The 22529-nt window shown below is 38.4% G+C and overlaps 1 pseudogene; it reads left to right on the top strand.

Moving 5' to 3' along the window:
• Positions 1 to 6408: 6408 nt before the first annotated feature.
• On the top strand, positions 6409 to 7263 carry LOC145158740 (cyclin-D3-2 pseudogene; annotated as a pseudogene).
• The last annotated feature ends 15266 nt before the right edge of the window (positions 7264 to 22529 follow it).

Raw genomic sequence — 22529 nt, 5'->3', positions numbered from 1 at the left:
TGTAAGTGAGCTACGACTACGCAATTTTTAATATAACTTTTAAATAATTATAGTAATGTTATTAGGTCCTTAAAATAATTATTTGGGCTATTATTATGAGTTATATTGAGTGTTATTTAACGCTTATATAATAATAATAATAGTCAGACTATTAATTAGTCGCGGTTAACGTTAAAACTAAACCCTAGTGGTATTAATATTAGGTTTTGACCAAGGAAAAATTGTTTTGAGATAACGAAGTGCTGTTCGAGTACCGAGTCACCACCTAATCAGGTGAGTGCATAGTTACTTTCATCTTACACATAGATATGAAGTATTTTATATAAATTACGTGCTATGTGTGCATATTATCTGAATACTTGCTGTCTATGTTGGATGAATGATTTTTATACACGTTTTTCATGATTTAAACTGTATATGTATTTTATATCTACAAAAATGTTGGGGTAAAACATGGGTAGATGTAATAAGATGATGTGTGATAAAATGATGAGAGGCCTCGATGTTGTTGGTGATCCAGTCATCTAGCGGAGTATAGATGACGACCACAGACTCTTCTAGACAGTCAAGTGGAACGCTAGCAGGCTCGCAACCTGTAGGTGTTTGTGAACGATGTGTTCACCGGTGTACTCCATCCCCCTCATGGTTGCCTTTAGGACATTTATTGCTAAGGAACCCCCTTAACAGTAGTGTCCATCCCGATGATGATCCTTAGGCTAGGTCCCTTATGATAGGTGTTTAGGGACGTAAAGTGAGGATAACGGCAACGGGTAATCGGGTTATTGTTGATTGATGAAATTAATAAACTTATTTATTGTGGGTTGAAAACCCTATGTGCTCACCAGGCTCCCAAGCCTGACCCACTCAGTTTCATGTATTACAGGTAGTGGCGCTCGAGCATAGATGTGGTGTTTTGGATGAGGGATTACGGATATAGGCCCGTAGATATGAAATAATGTAGTAAGGCTTATATTGTACTGTTTATGTTTTTGATCTGTATCGAACATGACATCCCGAGTCTTTTAATGAAATACATTTCTTTGGAAATGCTTTTGATAAATCTTTATCATATTTTGTTTTGGGACAAATTCCGCAACACTTTTATTTAAAATGTTACTCTGATTTTCAAACAAGAATAAACAAAATCGGTCTTTTCTGGCCGTGAAAATGGGGATGTCACAAACACCGCCCCCTAGCGCTCGCTAGGGGGGTCGCTATTCGATCCTCGTTACCACTTTGGCGAGAAGAGAGAGAGGGTGAGGCTGGAAGCTGATTGGTAGAGACGGGTGAATTCCTGATCGTGAGAAATCAGAGATGGGTTAGCGACAAGGATCGATGCTGATTGCTGAAGACAGAAGTCGTGATCGATTGCTCATGAGTTCGTGACTCTGCTCGTGAACGTGAAGGAGGGAGGTGGATGGGATATACGACTTACGAGCATTAGATTTAGGTTACGGCTGATGGAAATGAAAATATGAAATACAAAATGGTAATACAATAAATTAGGTTTGAAACATCTCTATACCTAATGGACTTGTGAATTCGTTTTTTAGCAGCCCAAAAATTAAAGAGCCCAAATTTCTTTTTATTATTTATTAGGTAGTCCTATTATAATTTTAATTTTTTAACCATATATAATTTATTTAATCAAAAAAATAAATTTATTTAATATTTGTGCACAAAAAATGTTTGTATATTAAAATAAAGTAATTAAATTAAATTAGAAAAAAAAATAAAAAAAATGGAGTGTTAGGAGTGTCACCACTCCCTACCAAATGTTAAGATTAGATGCTAAATTGCCAAAAAAAGAGGTGGCACTCCAAAATCTGACGTGACAATGTGTTAGAAGTGTTACCACTCCCCTGAGCCTTATAGTCAAGATATTCGGCTGATGTGTACCACCACTTAGCCAACATGTGACATCAGCTAGATCTTTTTGCTAATATGGAGGCTACCCACATGTCAATCTCTAAACATCCACTCATTTTAAATGGAGGGTTCTCAAGCAATGGGGTTTTTGTATATAATAATAATAATAATGATATATATATATATATATATATATATATATATATATATATATATATATATATATATATATATATATATATATAAATGTGTGAAACCCGTGTAGTACACGTGTTGATTAAAAAAATTATATATGAAGATATAAAAATTAATATTTTTTAAAGAAAACATTAAATATCAAAGTGTAAAAATTAAGTATTTTTTAAAATAAAATTTTAAAATATAAAAAAATGATGAATAAATAAATAATTCAATTTATATTAATAAACCGGAAAAATAATTATATTTTGACCATTTAACCTTTTTTTTAGTTTGTCAATAAAAATTAAAAAGTAACAAAGTTTGATTATTTTTTTTATATAGACCATTTTGCCTAAAATGACAATGAACTTTAACAAAAATACATGTCAATTTTGAATTATGTCAATTTTGAATTATATATATTGAAGGAAACATATTAAAATGTGAAAATATAAGGAAACAAATTAATGACACATTAATTACTTTCTATAACCTAAAAATTAGATAGTTATTATTTAAGAAAATAAAAAATTATCACAAAATGATAAGTGTAAATTAATTTCTAAGAATTAACCATAAAATTACATGTGTCAAAATGAATGAAAATATGACATGTGACAAAAAGATTTTCATTTATTAGTATATATATATATATATATATATATATATATATATATATATATATATATATATATATATATTTATTAGTTATTTAATCAATTTATTATATATTTGTGATACAATATTTATATAAATTGTTTTTTTAGAATTTTAGTTTCGGCCACACTATATATAATGTTTGTGTGGAGGGGCGAGCCTATCCTTAATAAAGGTGAGTCACTTAACCCACCTATTTTATTATTATTATTATTATTATAATAAGTTTTATATAAATAAAAATTATAAACTACCTTCGATATTATAAGTGAACTTGTATAAATCAAGATTTTCAAAGCCCATATTTTATATTTTAATAGGTCAAATAACTAATTCATTTAAAATATAATCCAAAAAGAAATAACTTTAAATTTAAATAAAAAAAATCGTATGACAATTAGCTGACTCCGTTTCCTTCTCCAAGATTCCGATTACCGCTTCACGCCTTAACAAATCGCTAATCATCAGCACATGTTGCCACCCCCAACAACCTCCCAATTGTCACAGCTGACAGTGGCTCCGACCTCCGACAATTTTCCCTTCTCAACATCGATTTTTGTGCACCCTATAATTCAATGATTAAAGATAAAAGATTCACCATGTCACTATGTGTAGTTTTTTTTCACTATTGTTTCATTGTTGTTATAATTTCGTATGACGGTATGTCGTATGAGAGGTTCATAGGTTAGTAACATGTAGTATTGCCAACTTGATTTATTTATAGTGTTTTGTCATTAGGCATTAGCGTATAAACGATTCCTTTTGGGAAAATATATCAACATCTCATCGAATACAATAGTAAGAAATTATAATTATTTTTTCTTATACGACCCGGCCCGAATTTGGACCCACAACTAGTATTTATTTATTTATTTATTCATTTTTTATCAATGTTTCATTTAAATAGTGAACCATGTGGTTTTACGTTCTAGACTCGCCACTGTTTGTATGTAGCCGTTGTGTGTTCGGTTCTATGATAGAATAATTATGGTGGGTCGACATGTGTTTGCTAATCAATCACCAAATAAATTCCTTGCAGTGATATTGTCGATGATCAGAAACAATGGTTCTAATATCACTTGTCGAATTTCTGTCCAATTTTAACGAAATCAAACCCAATTTCTATCCATTGACTCATCACTTGCAGGCTGCAGCAGCGTCGTTCTCCCTCAATAGAACACTCCTGAGTTGTTCTTCTTGCTGCTTCATTCATCGCTTTTTATCTGCATCGCTATGGAAAAGGCAATCGACTCATTAGATTATGGTTGAGTCTTGGTTGTGTTATGATTGTTTAACTTTGTTTTCTATTATGGGTTGACACACCAATTCAGTTTTTAAAGAATATCTAAACAACGAGTTATAAATTCAATCTTATTCTCTATTTTTATATCGTAATATGGTTTATGGGTGTGTTTGTGATCTACGTATTTTCCTTCCCATATTTTGATTTGATTGGAGATTCTGAATTATTATTGGCGTTGGATGTTGGAGCTATATAATATTTATCAATTTGTTTAAGAGATGGTTGTTGTTTTGCTTTAGCTTTTAGTCCTACATAGGTGGGTGATGAAATCTTTGATGTGTATATTACTTTAAGTTCATTCAAATATTTTAAAAGTGATTTAAAGGAAACTCTAAAATGAGGCTAATGTCTAGGGTATTTTTGAAAATTGTTATATACTTGATTGAAGACTTATAATTTGTTTTAAGTTTAATAAGGATGAGAAGGGAAGGGCAGGAAAAGAAATGAAGTGAAATAAAAAAGAAAATCCAAATAATTAGTTGTCTTATCAAGTTGGAAGGGAATGCAAGGTAAAATATCTTCTTTAAGTTATAAAGAAATTGAAGGAAATGAAAATAGAGGGGAGTCTATGAAGTCACTTAACCTATCTAAATTTTAATTTTTTATAAAAAATTATATAAAAATAATTTTAGGATATACTTTAAATATTTTGAGTGATATATTTTATTTTGTTTGAAAAAAATTACAAATAAAGATTTTTAAAGCCGGTATTTTATGTTTTAGTAGACCAAATACCCAATCTATTTATAATATTATCAAATGGGATCTTGTGGCCTTGTTTCGTTCATCCTCCACCATCACGATTTATTAACAAACGTAAGGGCACAAGACTGATCGATTGATCGATAATGCCAATAATTCAGACAACTACCATCATCCCGACCGTCAGCAGCCTTCAACATCCTCCCGTCGGTCCGCCTCGATCATCAGTGGTTTCTAATATAGTTGTAAGCATATTTCATGATATTAGACCTCATATGGTACAATTATAAGGACTTTTAAACTTTTTTTACTTATGTGATATTACGGCTCAATCTGCTACTAGCATTTTTTTATACTCTATTATTTATTTCGGTCTTACTGGAACCACGCAGATTTTTATTCTAAACTTCGTCACTAAATCAAACCTTTTATATTTTTCTCTTCATTTTCTATTGATGAAGGGCAAAAGGTAGTTTGTGTAAATTACCCTTCCCCTCCTAAAAATGGGCGGGTGACTTTTATCCATGTTTTCCTTTCCTTCCCCTTCCATTCTCTTTCATAAAAAACTCAAGAACATAATTTGTAACTAGAGATTTTAATACTTAAGACGATAAAATAAAAATTCTTTGATTGGGACCATTGTGATATAAGAATGTATTATAAAGGTCGAAATTGACATTTTATCAATTTGTTGGGGTTAAATGTTGTGAAATGGAAACTAAAATGAAGGAGAAATAAACAAGGTTAAAATAAATACAAAGTATGAAAATCAAGGGGGTAAATTGGAAGATTCACAAACACATGATGAAGAAAAAAATAATTTGGGGTAGTTTGTGATTATAAGAAAGAAGATAAGGGACTAGTAAGAAAACTTTGCAGCTTTAAATGGATGATAATGTTATGTTTTCAAAAACAAAAACCCACCAGAACGTATCGTTTCCGTTTCAGTTCAATTTCTTTGACATTGTTTATCGTGTAGAAATCTGCACATGAGATCCAAAGGCAAATCAAGACGATGAGAGAGGATTGATGGTAAGAGAATTGATTAATCATTAACGGGAGGCAAACACATTTGGGCCTTGGGGCACTATTATAAAGGATCGGGCCCAATCAATATGATTTTTCTTGTCCATTTACATCATCAAATTAGCCCAAATCAATATCTTCTTCGTACCCATGGATACCTTTAGATTTTTTTTTGTTGGAACTGGCAAACGAGATATATTTAATAAACAGTGGAAAGTAAACAGGCCAAGATACCTTTAGATATCGTCGTATCACCAAGCAAATCGAAATTATTATCTTTAAAAAAGGGTAATTTTAACAAAGCTGCAAAAATGGTCCGTGTGGTATGCATTTTTCTAAGGTTTAGTCTAAACTTCGACTTTTTGAGCTTGGTGTTCTTTTGAGCTAGTTTCGTTGCAGATTTGGTCCCTCTATAAACTCAAATAACTTTAATACCCTTGGGGTAATTATTTTTATTTTTCTTTTATTTTTTAAATCTAATACTTATTTATTAAATAAAAAAAATAAGAGGGTCCACATCCCTCTCTCTCTCTCTCTAGAATTGCTGAGATTAAAAGTTGTGTAGTCTAGAGAGAGAAACCGCAAAGACATGTTAGAAAACCTCACATTCGTCTATCTGTTTTCTTTAAGATAATAAATCGGAGCTTCATACATCTACTTATCACAAGAAGATGAAAAACCAGAATGTGTGTTCTGAAAACCCTTCATTTTCTTTCGATGATGGTCTTTTATGTGATGAGAAAGAAAACGATTTGGATTTTGGATGTGAGTTTGGGTTTGGGTTAGGGTTTGGTTTATTTGAACAAGAAATTCAAATCATGAAACAAAAAGCTCATATTTTTGCCCATTTTGAACATGATCTGTCGTGGGAAGAAGACAAACTTGGTTCCCTTTTGTCTAAAGATAAAAATATTGTTTCATAAGAAGGGAATTTGTTCAGTGATAGGGTTTTAATAGGTTTAAGGAAAGAATATGTCGATTAGACGATTAGGGTTAGTACCCATTACAGATTTGTTGCTATGACAATCATTTTGGCTGTTAATTACTTCGATAGATTCTTTTTGAGCGATTCTTTCCAAAAAGATAAGTCGTGGATGAATCAGTTAGTTGCGATCGCTTGTCTTTCTTTAGCTTCTAAAGTTGAAGAAATCCATATCCCTCTCCTCTTAGACCTCCAAGTACGTATCATGTATCATTCACATCTAATCTATACGAATGCACTCCAACTATTTTCTGGAAATGCCAATGTCATTATTTTGTTATTAACACATCTCTTTCTTTTGTGGCTTGTTTTCATTTAGGTTAAAGGATCAAAATATGTATTCGAATCCAAGACTATAATGAAAATGAAGCTTTTAGTTCTTTCTTCTCTTCAATGGAAGATGAATCCATTAACTCCACTTGCAATCTTCGATTACACAATGAGGAGGCTTGGTTTAATCACTCATCGTCTTCATTAAGAGTTCATGAACAGATGTGAAAGACTGTCTCGTTTGAGTTTGCATTCTTCTTGTTCTTCCATATGATGAAGATGAAGATGGGTACTAGAAGAAGGGCTAGAACTAGGTGGTATGCGATACAGATTGGATATTTCTATTGAATTTTCTTTTTGTTTGATGAGGAAGAGGTACGAGAGAGAGAGAGAGAGAGAGAGAGTGTGTGAGAGTAATTTTGTCCATAGGGACCATTTTTACAATTTTGTCCTGTTTAATATTTCATAAATATTATATTTAAAATTTTTAATAAACTTAATTTGAAACATCCCCAAAATACATACTGAAAATTTCTTTTTAAAATCATTAATAAAACCATAATTCAACCATCATCATATAGAAAAACCATAAATCGTGTATCCCAAAAACATCATCTCGAATATTGTATCAAAATCATGTAAAAATATCAGAGTCTGAACATCCCAGGCTAAACTGTGGTGTGTACCATGCAATCATCTCGAGCCCTTCCCCTTGCTAGTGGAAGTACCTGAAACCAAAACTGAAAACTGTAAGCACGAAGCTTACTGAGTCTCCCCAAACTACCACATACCATACACATATAAAATGCAACTAGGAGATACGAGCCCCGCCCACACTCATGGAGATACGGTCCATGTCCACACTCCGCTAGCTGGGAGATATGGGCCCCACCGACACTCCGCTGACTCTGAGATACGGGCCCCACCCACACTCGGCTACTACGAGATACGGGCCCCGCCCACACTCGACTATTATGAGATACGGGCCCCGCCCACACTTAGCTGCTAAACATGCATACAAGTATCATACAGATAACAAGTATAACTAAATCTATCAATCAAGCATATATCCATAATCAAACTAAGGTGTGAGATACGGTCCCCCCCCATACTCAGCTAACTAGGAGATACTGGCCTCGCCCACACTCAACTACTAACATAATCATTCTGCGAACCGACCTTGGTGCCGTAGACCCATTCCTACTGAAGGAAACACACATCGTAAAGCTGACTGCTGAAACTCGAGTGAAGAATCTCTGACTACTGATCCGGCGACTCCCCAGCTATCAACTACATAATACACTTAATCAGAAAGCTGATAATCCTTCTCAGGGTAAAATGACCATTTTACCCTTGGTCAAAGTCAACATCCAGGTGAAAGTCAAAGTCAATGTCAACATCCCAGTCAACCCCAGCTCGTCGAGTTATCTCCCAACTCGGCGAGTTTATGTACTACTCAGACTCGTGGTCAACCGAGTCAACTCGACGAGTCCTTTAGCAAACTCGTCGAGTCCTTTAACAAACTCATCGAGTTCTGTCTGCCATAAAATCAGGACAACCCGACTTAACTCGTCGAGTCCCTCCTTAGACTCGTCGAGTTCTTCAGCTTCCGAGTCCTAACCTTTTCCAATTCACTGAGTCATCTCCTAAACTTAATGGTTTCACTCAAAACCAGAAAAGGGGTTCGAGGTTCGCGACTCGACTTGTTGAGTTATAAGAACAACTCGTCAAGTCCCCCTTATATCAATTCCATACAGTCGATTCTAATCAATTCCAATGCTTCCAACTCATAGATCTGGACTCCTTAGACTAGCATTACATGTAAAGTTGCTAACTTTACGTGCATGCATGGTGATATTAAGCTAGGACACCCAATACAAGCTAAAATGGAGGTCTAAGTCATGGAATAGGGCTATGGTGGAATAAAGGTGGCAACTTTGAGCTCCTAAAGCTCAAGAGTGCCCAGATCTGAAGTCCTTACATCCCCAAGAGTTCAAATCTCGGAATGACCTTGGAGATGGCCCAAAAATGACAACATACCAGCTCAAATGAAGATCTAAGTGAATAGAAGCCAAGGTATAAGCTTTATGGTGGGTTTTACACAAACAATCCTATGTGTGCATGCAACCTCAATTAGATCTATGTTTTCACTATTAGACATACAACTTTATGAACACAAAAAGAAACCTGACATGCTCCTACAATTTTCAAAATTCACATAGAAGAATAGAACACATACCTTTTTGTTGTTATGTAGTAATAACAACTTGTTTCTTGAATCTCCTTAGCTTTGAAAGCAAGTACCACAAGTGTAGTACCTCTAATGGCTCACAAACACACTTGAGTGAAAGGATGAACATGAGAGAGAGAGGATGAAGGGTAACTAGCTCACAAAATCGGCTCTACTAGGGTTTCTCCAAGGGGTGCCGATTTTGAGTGCCTTAGGGTGCTATTTATAGTTGAAGTAAACTAGGGTTTCAAGGTGGAAACCCAAATCCCTTAGCTTAGGGCCTAAAAAAACCCATGGACTCCTTTCCTTAAGCCCTTGGACGAAAACTCCTAGATCCTTCTAGGATTTTCGGCCAAGCCTTAATAAAGGTGATCCAATGGACCAAAGTCTCAACTATCAAATAATTACAAAACAGCCCCTGCACTTTAATTATATCCTTTAATCCCAAAATTAATTCCTAATTAATTTCTGATTAAATACTAATTAATAATATGATTCCAAATTAATATATTATTCATATAATATACTAACAAATGATATTTATACCCCAACTTATTATTCTTAACAATAAATCAGCCTCTCTCTTCAACAGTCATCCTATCTAGTCACCAGTATGAAGGCAACCCAAAAGGACCATGCTACAACCAGGTCAAGTACATACCAAATATAGTTATGGACTTAGACACTAATCCAACACTTTATACCTCTATCAAGTCAGAAATGAGTCCTTAGCTCTGGATCTTCAACCTTCCTTCTGCAACTCCAAGCCTTTGCTTCCTTCTTTTAACTTTAAATCACAACAATGGCAAATAAATAACTCAATATCACTCAAGGTTGATTAGGGTTTGGAGGTGATGGAGGCTGGGGTGGAGGCCAGATATGATGCTTAAATAGGGTGCAAGCCCTAAAGATTAGGGTTTCATCCAAACTGTTGATGTATGTGGAATGCACTAGTTTTAATCCTAGTAACTTAGACACAAAAACAAACACACGGAAGGCAGTGTACCTATCGATTAGCAGCTTAGTTCAGGTAAGTAGGGTATCGAACACAGGGAACGGTAAACAATTAAGATTATTACTAATATTCTCTAAATAAAACAAGTAAAAAGAAGGGTTTTTCTCTAGTTTTACAAGACTAGAAATTTAAGCAAATACTGAAACACTTAAACAAAGGACAATTAACAACTAAGGAGAAACGAAAGACAACTAGATTCAATCAATTTAAAGAGACTTCCATTTAGATTCGATTCACTTATTCCTATGGTTGATTTCGTAGCAAGTGCAATGGATTAATATGTCATTGGCTACCGATTTCTAATGTGATTAGGTTCATGTTCACTATTACTAATCCTTAGCAAACAAGTTAATTCAAACAGTGATCAGTTGATTAAACTAATAAGTTTCCTAGTGTTTAGTTCGGATCAAGTGAGAGTTGTAATATTAGTTAACTAAATTTATCAATTCAATCAACTCATGTATGGTTGTTCATCACACATGCTTACACATTAACTTGCTTATTTTCTTATTAATCCTAGGTTCATATTCACTAATACTAGGCATACAATATTGTTTTCACAAAAACCATATGATACAAGCAATTAAGAAGATGTTCATGCAACTTAATAAACTTGGTTATTAACAGGAAATAATTATTGTCATCACATAAGGGTCTTTAACAAGCTTAACAAGACAATTCACCAAATCAAATTAATCCAAGCCATTCAATCAAACCATATTCATAAGTTTATCTAGTCTAAACAGAAGTAAAGAGTTTTTAGCTCATATCTACAACAAATGACATTTTAGAATCAAAATCTAATGATTCAAACATGGTTCACACAAAAGATTAAGATAAAAGTAATGTTTGTTTGCCTTTGATCTCTTCAAAATTGACTTCTAGTTGAATTCTCGAAAACCACAGTTCTAAGAACCCTTCTGGCCTCCAAAAATCGTCCAAAGCTTCCAAAATTAATTAAGGTTTTGAATGAAAGTGTTTCTATATATAAATTCTGAAAACAGATCCAACTCAACGAGTTTTTTGACCCAACTCGTCGTGTTGGTCATTAAAATCGCGTGTACGGAAAGTCAGCATCAAGAATCGCGAACTTTCTGATCAACTCGTCGAGTTGATGGACAACTCGTCGATTTAGTATGGAATCAGCATTTTCGCAAAACATGAAAGTCGTCCGAAATTGTGTGTAGTTTTCAGAACATTTTGAATCTCATCAATCGGAGTTACGGTTAATGAGATATGGCCAAAACACTGACGAGGGGTCAAGCTGTCCAGCAACATCCTTCTTTCTTCAAAATCCAAGATCCAAGCTTCCAAGTGCTAAATCCGTTTCCTTTTCCATCTGAGCATGTCATTGTTGCTGAAAAATGAAATTATAAACTAATTAAGCACCTTTTGTTCATTAAATGACATAAAATCAACATAAAGTATTAAGATAATATATAAATTATATGACTAAATATGCCCATATCAAAATACCCTCACTTGACTTTTGCTTGCCCCCAAGAAAAACTGAATTTTAACACACTAGTACCACATAAGACAATCCCAATTGAACCCAACCATTATGCCAAGACTGCAACGCATGCATTTGTGTCTAATTTTTTCCTAAGGACCCCCTCAATTCTAAATACTTACAATCCTCATAAACACCCGCCCACTTCTTTTGAACAACGCTCATTTTATGCATCCCTCCGAATCCATCCCCATAAAACTTTCTTAACCTCAAGTCATTTTTGGTTAAATCCCCAAGCACACATACGATAAAATAACCTAGAAAAGAAAATTACAAATAAAAATAAAAGACTTGATAACTTGATAACTTTTTGCCTTGAATCTTCAATGATTTGCAGCTTTCTTCATGTATTTATTCTTTGTCTTCATAGCTTTGTAGATTCTTTCAAACATTTAATCACTCTTTTTTTTTTCAATTTTTTTTCTTTTTTTTCACACTCACTTTTTTTCACTCAAACTAAAAATCCAAGAAAAACATATGCTTACGCAAGACGATTTAACTTCATCATTTATTGGTTAAAGGCATTAGTCTCATGTGCAATGATTACTTAAGCTTTACTGGATACATTTCAAGTACACGATGCTAAACATGTTGCGTCTCTCAAACTAAGCGAGGTTGTTTTTTTGTTCCATGATTTCACTAGAATAAAGGGGGCCACAAATGCATTAAAACGTATATTGGCTCAACTAAACATTTAGGTCCTCATAGAATCATCAAACATAATACTAGCACGGAATCCTAATTGCTTTTATCATGATTTTCTAAATTAAGCCTAGCAAATTTTTTTTTCAATTTTTTTTATAATCTTATACCTAGGATTCTAATGTCACTAATGTAACCAACCCCTTACCCCACACTTAATTTATGCAATGTCCCCATTGCATGTTAAAACAATTAAAGAACATAAAAGTAAAGAGAGAATTGGAACAGAATCCCCTGTGATAGAAGTTGTGAGGTTGATATTCTTCTTTTTAAGCTCCATCTTCAGCTGACTTTGACATGGGAACAACTCATCCATGCCTTGGGTGTCATTCGTCTCGTGTGGTTGACAACTCTAAATATGCAGGAAATTAAAAACTTCTTGGAATCGCCTAGAAATGGTCTTCATAAATGTATATAGTGCCCGCCTTGATTGGAATCGAATCAAATACTTGAAAATAAGAAACTGCGCATCTCGCCGAGTTATAAGTAGAGAATCGTCGAGTTGGATCATAACTCAGCGTAAAAATGTGAAATTCTTCATGAACTCGTCGAGTTTTAAGTGTGTACTCGACGAGTTTTCGGTTCTGTATGGGCAACTTTTCCTTTCTGCTCCAGTTTTGATTTTATGTTCAAGGAGGGTATTAGGGTAATACACCTCCTCTGTTTCTTCAGCAACGAGACTCTTTTTGAACCATTAAAAGCATCAGACTCATAGTTTCACTCAAATCCTCTAATCTTCTCGTAATCGACTCGACCCCTCACTTTTAAATCTCTCACGCTTGTAATTATTCACTCAATTCTCACCCTAAACTCTGCAAGATCAAAAACACAAAACCACGTAATAAAAAGGAAAACAAACATCAAAATAAAAATCCTAAATTATCCCTAAATACTAGAAGTTTAGAAAAGCAAAATCTAATGACGGGTTGCCTCCCGCAAGCGCTTCTTTTTGTGTGAGTCTTGATCTGGACTCTCAAATTAATAAACTTCCAATAAACTCAATGCCAATCCATCCGTTGCATTGAATATCTTCTTTGGTGGACCAATTTGTAAAATTTGGCTCTTTGCTTCAAAAATTGGCCAAACGTGCTTCAATTCATAAATCCCAAGAATCTTGACAAGGGTGGGAACCGGTTGGATACTAATCAGAAATGGATCGCGCTTCAGAACTTTCTCCAAAGTTGGAATCGTCACCCCATTCTTAGAAACACAAACCATATATACAGGGGGCCATGTCGTGGTAATGGTCAAACCACAGGTTGGTTCCTGTAATTCAGCTTGTTCTTATTCTTCGTCTGATCCTTCTGCCAACAATCTTTCCAGCTCCTCCAAGTCTCTTTCTGGATTAAATTCTTCATCTTTTAACTCTAGCTCTTGTGACTCAGATTGTTCTTGTTCGATAGGCAAGATGTTATCTAGCCATCTTCCGAATTTCTTCAAATCATCATCTGAGTCATACTTCTCATCTTCTTGCTCAATTTACTGTACTACTTCCTCAAGAAAAGCATCAAGAGCATCGAGATTTGAAAAATACATAATAAATAAAAATAAAAATTAAACTATATAAAAAATTAAACGATAAAATAAAATCGATAACAATTAGCAAATAAAATTAAATATTTGAACCGTTCCCCGGCAACGGCGCCAAAAACTTGATGTGTGTGGAATGCACTAGTTTTAATCCTACTAACTTAGACACATAAACAAACACACGAAAGGCAGTGTACCTATCGATTAGCAGTTTAGTTCAGGTAAGTAGGGTATCGAACACAGGGAACGGTAAACAATTAAGATTATTAATAATATTCTCTAAATAAAACTAGTAAAAAGAAGGGTTTTTCTCTAGTTTTACAAGACTAGAAACTTAAGTAACTACTTCATTACTTAAACAAAGGACAATTAACAACTAAGGAGAAACAAAAGACAACTAGATTTAATCAATTTAAAGAGACTTCCGTTTAGATTCGATTCACTTATTCCTATGGTTGATTTCGTAGCAAGTGCAATGGATTAATATGTCATTGGCTACCAATTTCAAATGTGATTAGGTTCATGTTCACTATTACTAATCCTTAGCAAACAAGTTAATTCAAACCGTGATCAGTTGATTAAACTAACAAGCTTCCTACTGTTCAGTTCGGATCAAGTAAGACTTGTAATATTAGTTAAATAAATTTATCAATTCAATCAACTCATGTATGGTTGTTCATCACACATGCTTACACATTAACTTACTTATTTTCTTATTAATCCTAGGTTCATATTCACTAATACTAGGCATACAATATTGTTTTCACAAAAACCATATGATACAAGCAATTAAGAAGATGTTCATGCAACTTAATAAACTTGGTTATTAACAGGAAATAATTATTGTCAACACATAAGGGTCTTTAACAAGCTAAACAAGACAATTCACCAAATTAAATTAATCCAAGCCATTCAATCAAACCATATTCATAAGTTTATCTAGTGTAAATAGAAGTAAATAGTTTTTAGCTCATATCTACAACAAATGACATCTTAGAATCGAAATCTAATGATTCAAACATGGTTCACACAAAAGATTAAGATAAAAGTAATGTTTGTTTGCCTTTGATCTCTTCAAAATTGACTTCTAGGTTGAATTCGCGAAAACCACAGTTCTAAGAATCCTTCTGGCCTCCAAAAATCGTCCAAAGCTTCCAGAATTAATTAGGGTTTTGAATGAAAGTGTTTCTATATATAAATTATGAAAACAGAGTCAACTCGACAAGTTTTTTGACCCAACTCGTCGAGTTGGTCATTAAAATCGTGTGTACGGAAAGTCAGCATCAAGAATCGCGAACTTTCTGATCAACTTGTCGAGTTGATGGCCAACTCGTTGATTTAGTATGGAATCAGCATTTTCGCAAAACATGAAAGTCGTCCGAAATTGTGTGTAGTTTTCAGAACATTTTGAATCTCGTCAATCGGAGTTACGGTTCATGAGATATGGCCAAAACACTGACGAGGGTCAAACATTCTAGCAACATCCTTCTTTCTTCAAAATCCAAGATCCAAGCTTCCAATTGCTAAATCCGTTTCCTTTTCCATCCGAGCATGTCATTGTTGCTGAAAAATGAAATTGTAAACTAATTAAGCACATTTTGTTCATTAAATGAGATAAAATCAACATAAAGTATTAAGATAATATATAAATTATATTACTAAATATGCCCATATCAACTGTCCTAGTCGTCGAGTCAGGACTTCGACTCGTCGAGTAGCTCGCTAAAAATCCGCGCATATTCTACCTTCTACTCGACGAGTTAGGGCTACCAACTCGTCGATGAGCCCTTCCAAAATGAATAAATAAATAATTTTAAATGCATACCAGGAACCAGGCGTTACAATTCTCCCCCACTTGTATTAGACTTCGTCCTCGAAGTCTGCTGCATTTGAAAACAACTCTGGGTAGTACTCCCTCATCTCCTCTTCAGGCTCCCAAGTCCACTCCGAGCCCTTGCGGTGCTTCCATTGCACCTTTACCAACTCCACCCTCTTGTTCCTCAAATCCTTCGACTTCCTGTCAAGGATAGCTACAGGTCGCTCAATGTAGTTCAGGTTGTCATCAACCTGAATATCCTCAAAGGGTACTACTGCTGAATCATCCACTAAGCACTTCAACAACTCAAAAACATGGAAGGTGCTGTGGATCTGGCTGAGCTCTGCTGGAAGGTCTAACCGGTAAGCACCTCGACCCACCTGAGCCAAAACCCTAAACGGACCGATGAATCTGGGGCCCAACTTGCATCGCTTCCGGAACCGAATGACACCCTTCCAGGATGAAAGCTTCAGGAGGACCATGTCGCCCACCTGGAACTCCAAATCTGAACACCTCTTGTCGACATAGCTCTTCTGCCGACTCTGAGCAGTCTGGAGTCTGCTCCGGACCTGCTGGATCCTCTCAGTAGCCTTGAGTACTACTTCAGTACTCCCCATAACTCTCTGACCGACCTCACCCCAACAGATTGGGGTCCTACACCTCCTCCCGTAGAGAATCTCAAAGGGAGGTCGGTCTATGCTAGCGTGGTAACTATTGTTATACAAAAATTCCGCTAAGGGAAGATATGTATCCCAACTGCCACCGAAATCCTACACACATGCGCGTAGCATGTCCTCGAGAGTTTGTATCGTCCTCTCGCTCTGTCCGTTTGTCTGAGGGTGGAAAGTGGTGATGAAGTGGAGACGAGTACCCATCTCCTCGTGGAACCGTTTCCAAAATCTGGAAGTGAAACAGACATCTCGGTCTGACACCACCGAAACAGGCACCCCATGTCGTGCCACTACCTCACGCACATATATCTCGGCCAACTTCTCGACTGATATGCTCTCCTGGATCGGGATAAAATGAGCACTCTTGGTCAACCAATCCATAATGACCCATATCGAATCTACTCCACGTGCGGTCAAGCACCTCTCCACATACCACGCTACGTTCCGCTTCATGCAGGGCTACCACTAATCAGGGCGAAGATCCTGATACATCTTCGTCGCCCCAAGATAGATGGAGAACCTCGACTTATGGGTCTCATCCATAAAAACCTTCCGTACTCCGCCACAGTACGGAACCCAGACTCTCCCGTGCAGGGTCAACAACCCTCGGCTATCATAATCAAACGAGGCCACCCGACCTACAATCCTCTCGCACTTCTGGCGCTCTTCTTTCAGGCCCTCAACCTGAGCCTCTCTAATCTGCTCCAATAGTGGAGTGATCACTGTCATCCTCAAAAATATATCTCTAATCGGAGCCGCTACCGCCTTGCGGCTCAGGGCGTCAGCCACCACATTGGCCTTGCCCGGGTGGTAAAGGATCCCACAGTGATAATCCTTTACCCCATCTAACCACCGACGCTGCCTCATGTTCAGATTTGGCTAATCCATGAGGTACCTCAAACTCTTGTGGTCCGTGTAAATGGTACGACAGACCTCGTAGAGGTAATGTCACCAAATCTTGAGGGCGAACACTACAGCCCCCAGCTCTAAATCATGTGTCGGATAGTTAGCCTCGTGAGGCTTCAGCTGCCTCGACGCGTAGGCTATCACATGACCCCTCTGCATCAGAACTGCACCCATGCTCGTAATTGATGCGTCACAATAAACCACGAAGTCATCTACTCCCTCGGGCATAGTCAAAATCAGTGCCTCGCACAACCACTGTCTGAGAGTCTCGAAGGCTGCCTGCTGCTTAGGCCCCCAGCAAAATGTCACCGACTTCTTGGTCAGTCGGGTCAAGGGAACGACGATCTTGGAGAAATCCTGGATGAATCTCCGGTAATAACCCGCTAGACCAAGGAAACTCCAAATCTCAGTTGGAGACCTCAGAACCTCCCACTGCATCACGACCTCTATCTTGGCCGAATCGACCAGAATCCCCTTCTGGTTGACGAGATGCCTTAGAAACTGCACCTTGCGTAACCAGAACTCACACTTGGAGAACTTTGCAAAAAGTCTCTCCCTCCTCAGTGTCTCCAGCACCTCCCTCAGGTGCTCCTCATGCTGCTCCTGAGTCATGGAATAGACCAAGATATCATCAATGAAAACAATCACAGACCGATCCAGCATCGGGCTGCACACTCGGTTAATGAGGTCCATGAACGCTGCTGGAGCATTGGTGAGCCCGAACGGCATCACCACGAACTCATAGTGCCCATAGCGAGTCCTAAAAGTTGTCTTCTAGATATCTCGTCCCCGACTCACATCTGGTGGTAACCTGACCGTAGATGAATCTTGGAGAACCAAGATGCTCCCTGAAGCTAGTCAAACAAATCATCTATCCTCGGGAGTGGGTAATGGTTCTTCAACGTCACTTTGTTCAGCTCCCGGTAGTCTATACACATGTGATGTTACCCGTCCTTCTTCTTCTTCACAAACAGGATCGGGGCTCCCCATGGCGAACTGCTCGGTCTGATGAATCCCTTGTCTAGCAGCTCCTACAGCTGCGTAGACAACTCCTGCATCTCGGGAGGAGCCAACCGATGCGCTGCCTTGGCTATCGGAGCTGCACCAGCGACCAGGTCAATCCTAAACTTAACCTGCCTCTCCGGAGGTATCCAAGTCAAATCCTCTGGAAATACATCAGGGTACTCTCGCATAACTGGTACATCATCCACTGTAGCCTTACCCTTATCCCGGGTATCCATAACATACGCGACATAACCTGCGCACCCCTACTGAAGGTAGCGCCTAGCCCTCACTGATGAGCATAGAGTCAATCCACCCTGCGGTCTCTCACCCTGTATCACTAACCCTCCCCCACTAGGAGTCCGAATCCTCAGTAGCTGCTGCTCGCAGTCGACCACTGCCCCATTGGGGCTCAACCAATCCATACTCACTATAACCTTGTTCCCTCGCAGGGGAATAGGAACCAGGTCCACTAAAAACTGCTCATCGAATAGCTGTAATGTACCACCTCTGTGAACCCTCGCAACCCTAACCAGGGGAGGATTTAGGCCGGGTCACCGGTTGCACCGGCAACCCCTAACTTTTCTGGAGGCAGTGGAAATTTTTTCAAAATCTTTTAAAATTTTTATTTTTTCTACTATCGTGCAACCCCTAACTTTCTCGTGCAACCACTACTGTGAAATCATGCGTCCGCCCCTGACCCTAATGGTCCTGTCATCCGCTATCTCCACATCCAGTGGACAATCTAGATCCCCCGAAGCTCCTACGAATCGCTTACTGAGCGCGAGCGACACAAAAGATCGGGTTGCACCCATACCGTTCACTAAGAACGATCCTATAACAAACACATAAACATAAGTAATAACCAAGATAAGTAGAAAGATAGGGAGAAGATACATACCTGTAACGACATCAGGAGCTGCTTGTGCCTCCTCTGCTGTCAACTGGAAGGCTCTGCTCTTCGCCACTAGAACCTCGATCCGGCCCTGACGGCCATCTGTAATCCTCAATATAGCAGGGGCGGGAGCCGCCACCTTCCCTGTTGCTGCCAAACTCGGACACTGGGACCTTTTGTGGCCCCTCTGATTGCACTGAAAGCAAATCAGATAAGATAATGTGGTGGTGGTAATGGTAGAAGCAGCAGTACAATCCCTACTCACATGTCCAGTTCGGCCGTACATGAAGCAGCCTGAACTACCCGCCATGCACGTCCCCTCGTGTGACCTGCCACACTTTCCGCAGCGGCCTCGACCCTGCTGGCCCTTCCCTCGGGAATCTACCTTGGGCTTTTTGCTTGAACCCTCCACGCCAGACACCAACTTTGGCTTCGTCTTCCTCTCCATCTCTAAATCATTCTCCCTCTCACGAGCCCTAGCAATCGTGTCCTCCAGCGTCTTGCAGTTGGAGCGGCTCACAAACTGGTGGATATCACTCCGCAACATCTCATGATATCGGGCCTTCTTCATCTCCTCGTCCGCCACATACTGCGGAACGAGAAGGGCCTTCTCCCTAAACTTGGCGGTGATCTCTGCCACAGTCTCTGTCGTCTGCTCTAAATTCTGGAACTCCCTCGCTAACTGTTGCACCTCTATCACAGGTGCAAACTCGGCCCTAAACCTGGTTGAAAAGTCACCCCAGGTCATCATATCCAACACTGTATCATCTCCAATAGCTCTCCCAACCTCCTCATACCAGTCCTGTGCCCTGTCCTTCAGGAGACAGGACGCAATTCTAACCTTGTCCCCCTCGGGACATCTGCTAGTGCGAAATGCGTTGGCAACATCTGCCAACCATCTAGTGCTAGCAATGTGGTCCCGAGCCCCATGGTAATCGGGAGCTCCACAAGCCCTGAACTCCCTGAAAGTCAGCGTGCGCGACCACATCATGGCCGCCACCTCAGTATGGAAGGCGCTCAGCTTCTCATCCAGAAGCTCCAAAATACCCTCCTTGACCGAACCAAAGATCACAGGAGTCTGGTCTAGAATAGTACGTGTGATCTCAGACGAGATGAACTCCCTCGTCTGCTCGTCAAGCTGCCTAGCTCCAGAGCCCGAGCCTGATCCCTCACCAGTGCCTGAAGTGCTAACCGACCTAGTACGTAGCATCACCATACTGAAAATACACCATAATAAACATCAGTATACTCATCATATCTCGAGGGATCTAACATACTACAAGTTTCCTGGATTAATCTCAGCCTTCCTTGATTTGAGTACGGATCCTCTGCTTTCAGTAGTACGGGCCCATACTACCTTCCACATCTATCCGTACTTTCCTCAAGAACTTCCTCGACTCCACCAAGTCCCTTCTACCACTACTATTGATCTCATGCTAACTCATCCTAGGCTTGCCCTAGGGTAACCACCAACACACTCTCCACTATCAGCTGCATAAGAAGTCCTTGCTATCTCCCCCTAACTAGCTTGTGAATACTATTACATATCACTAAGACTAGATAATTCTTCGAATAAGAGATCCTACCGCACAACGGTTGGACTCAAACAAGAGCTGCACAATAGAGCTAGACCTAACCATTCTGAAATTATTTAATCCTCGCAATATGTAACTTAACATATTCATTTACTAGTTAGTAAGAGATAACTAGAACTCCTAAAAGCACAAAGCAAGCAGCATTTGAGCATCGAGTACACATAATCAAGCATATCATATTCAGGCCATCACTGACTAAGCTGTATTAGCATGTGGTTCATAAAGCTGAGATACATATAACAGGCATATAAGGCATCCTTCCTAGATCCTTAGCTCTAATCTAGCATGCAATTCTCATAAAGCTGCTACACATATAATAGACACATAAGGCATCCTTCCTAGACCCTTAGTCCTAATCTAGCATGCAATTCTCATAAACATATCATAACATAACTTGAATGGGTAATTTGGGAGTACTTACTTGAGCTCGGCTGATTGCATGCACCACACCCTTTTTCTCTTTTCAATGTTCTTTTCTCTTTTTAAAAATTCTTTTGTAAAAATGATTTTCTTTTGAAAATTTTCATACCATGTCCTTAGTTTGAGTTCGGACACACCGAGAGTGTGCCCGAATCCCTCAAACCAAGGCTCTGATACCAACTTGAAACATCCCCAAAATACAGAGCGGAAATTTCTTTTTAAAATCATTAATAAAACCATAATTCAACCATCATCATATAGAAAAACCATAAATCGTGTATCTCAAAAACACCACATCGAATACTGTATCAAAATCATGTAAAAATATCAGAGTCTGAACATCCCAGGCTAAACTGTGGTGTGTGCCATGCAATCATCCCGAGCCCTTCCCCTTGCTAGTGGAAGTACCTGAAACCAAAACTGAAAATTGTAAGCACGAAGTTTACTGAGTCTCCCCAAACTACCACATACCATACACATATAACATGCAACTAGGAGATACGGGCCCCGCCCAAACTCATGGAGATACGAGCCCCACCCACACTCCGCTAGCTGGGAGATACGGGTCTTGCTCACACTACGCTGACTCTGAGATACGGGCCCCGCCCACACTCAGCTACTACGAGATACGGGCCCCGCCCACACTCGACTATTATGAGATACGGGCCCCGCCCACACTCAGCTGCTAAACATGCATACAAGTATCACACAGACAACAAGTATAACTAAATCTATCAATCAAGCATATATCCATAATCAAACTAAGTTATGAGATACGAGCCCCGCCAACACTCAGCTAACTGGGAGATACGGGCCTCGCCCACACTCAGCTACTAACAGAATCATTCTGCGGGCCGGGCTTGGTGCCGTAGACCCGTTCCTACTGAAGGAAACTCACCTCGTAAGGCTGACTGCTGAAACTCGAGTGAAGAATCTCTGACTACTACTCCGGCGACTCCCCGACTATCAACTACATAATACACTTAATCAGAAATCTGATAATCCTTCTCAGGGTAAAATGACCATTTTACCCTTGGTCAAAGTCAACATCCAGGTCAAATTCAAAGTCAAGGTCAACTCCCAGTCAACCCCAACTCGTCGAGTTATCTCCCAACTCGGCGAGTTCATGTACTACTCAGACTTGTGGTCAACCGAGTCAATTCGACGAGTCCTTTAACAAACTCGTCGAGTTTTGTCTTCCATAAAATCAGGACAACCCAACTCAACTCGTCGAGTCCCTCCTTG

Source organism: Lactuca virosa, chromosome 2 (genome assembly GCF_052849685.1).
Source record: "Lactuca virosa cultivar CGN04683 chromosome 2, Lactuca_virosa_CGN04683_v6, whole genome shotgun sequence".
Taxonomy (NCBI): Eukaryota; Viridiplantae; Streptophyta; class Magnoliopsida; order Asterales; family Asteraceae; genus Lactuca; species Lactuca virosa.
Note: the sequence above shows the minus strand (reverse complement) of the source record. Positions and strands in the feature narration are given on the sequence as shown.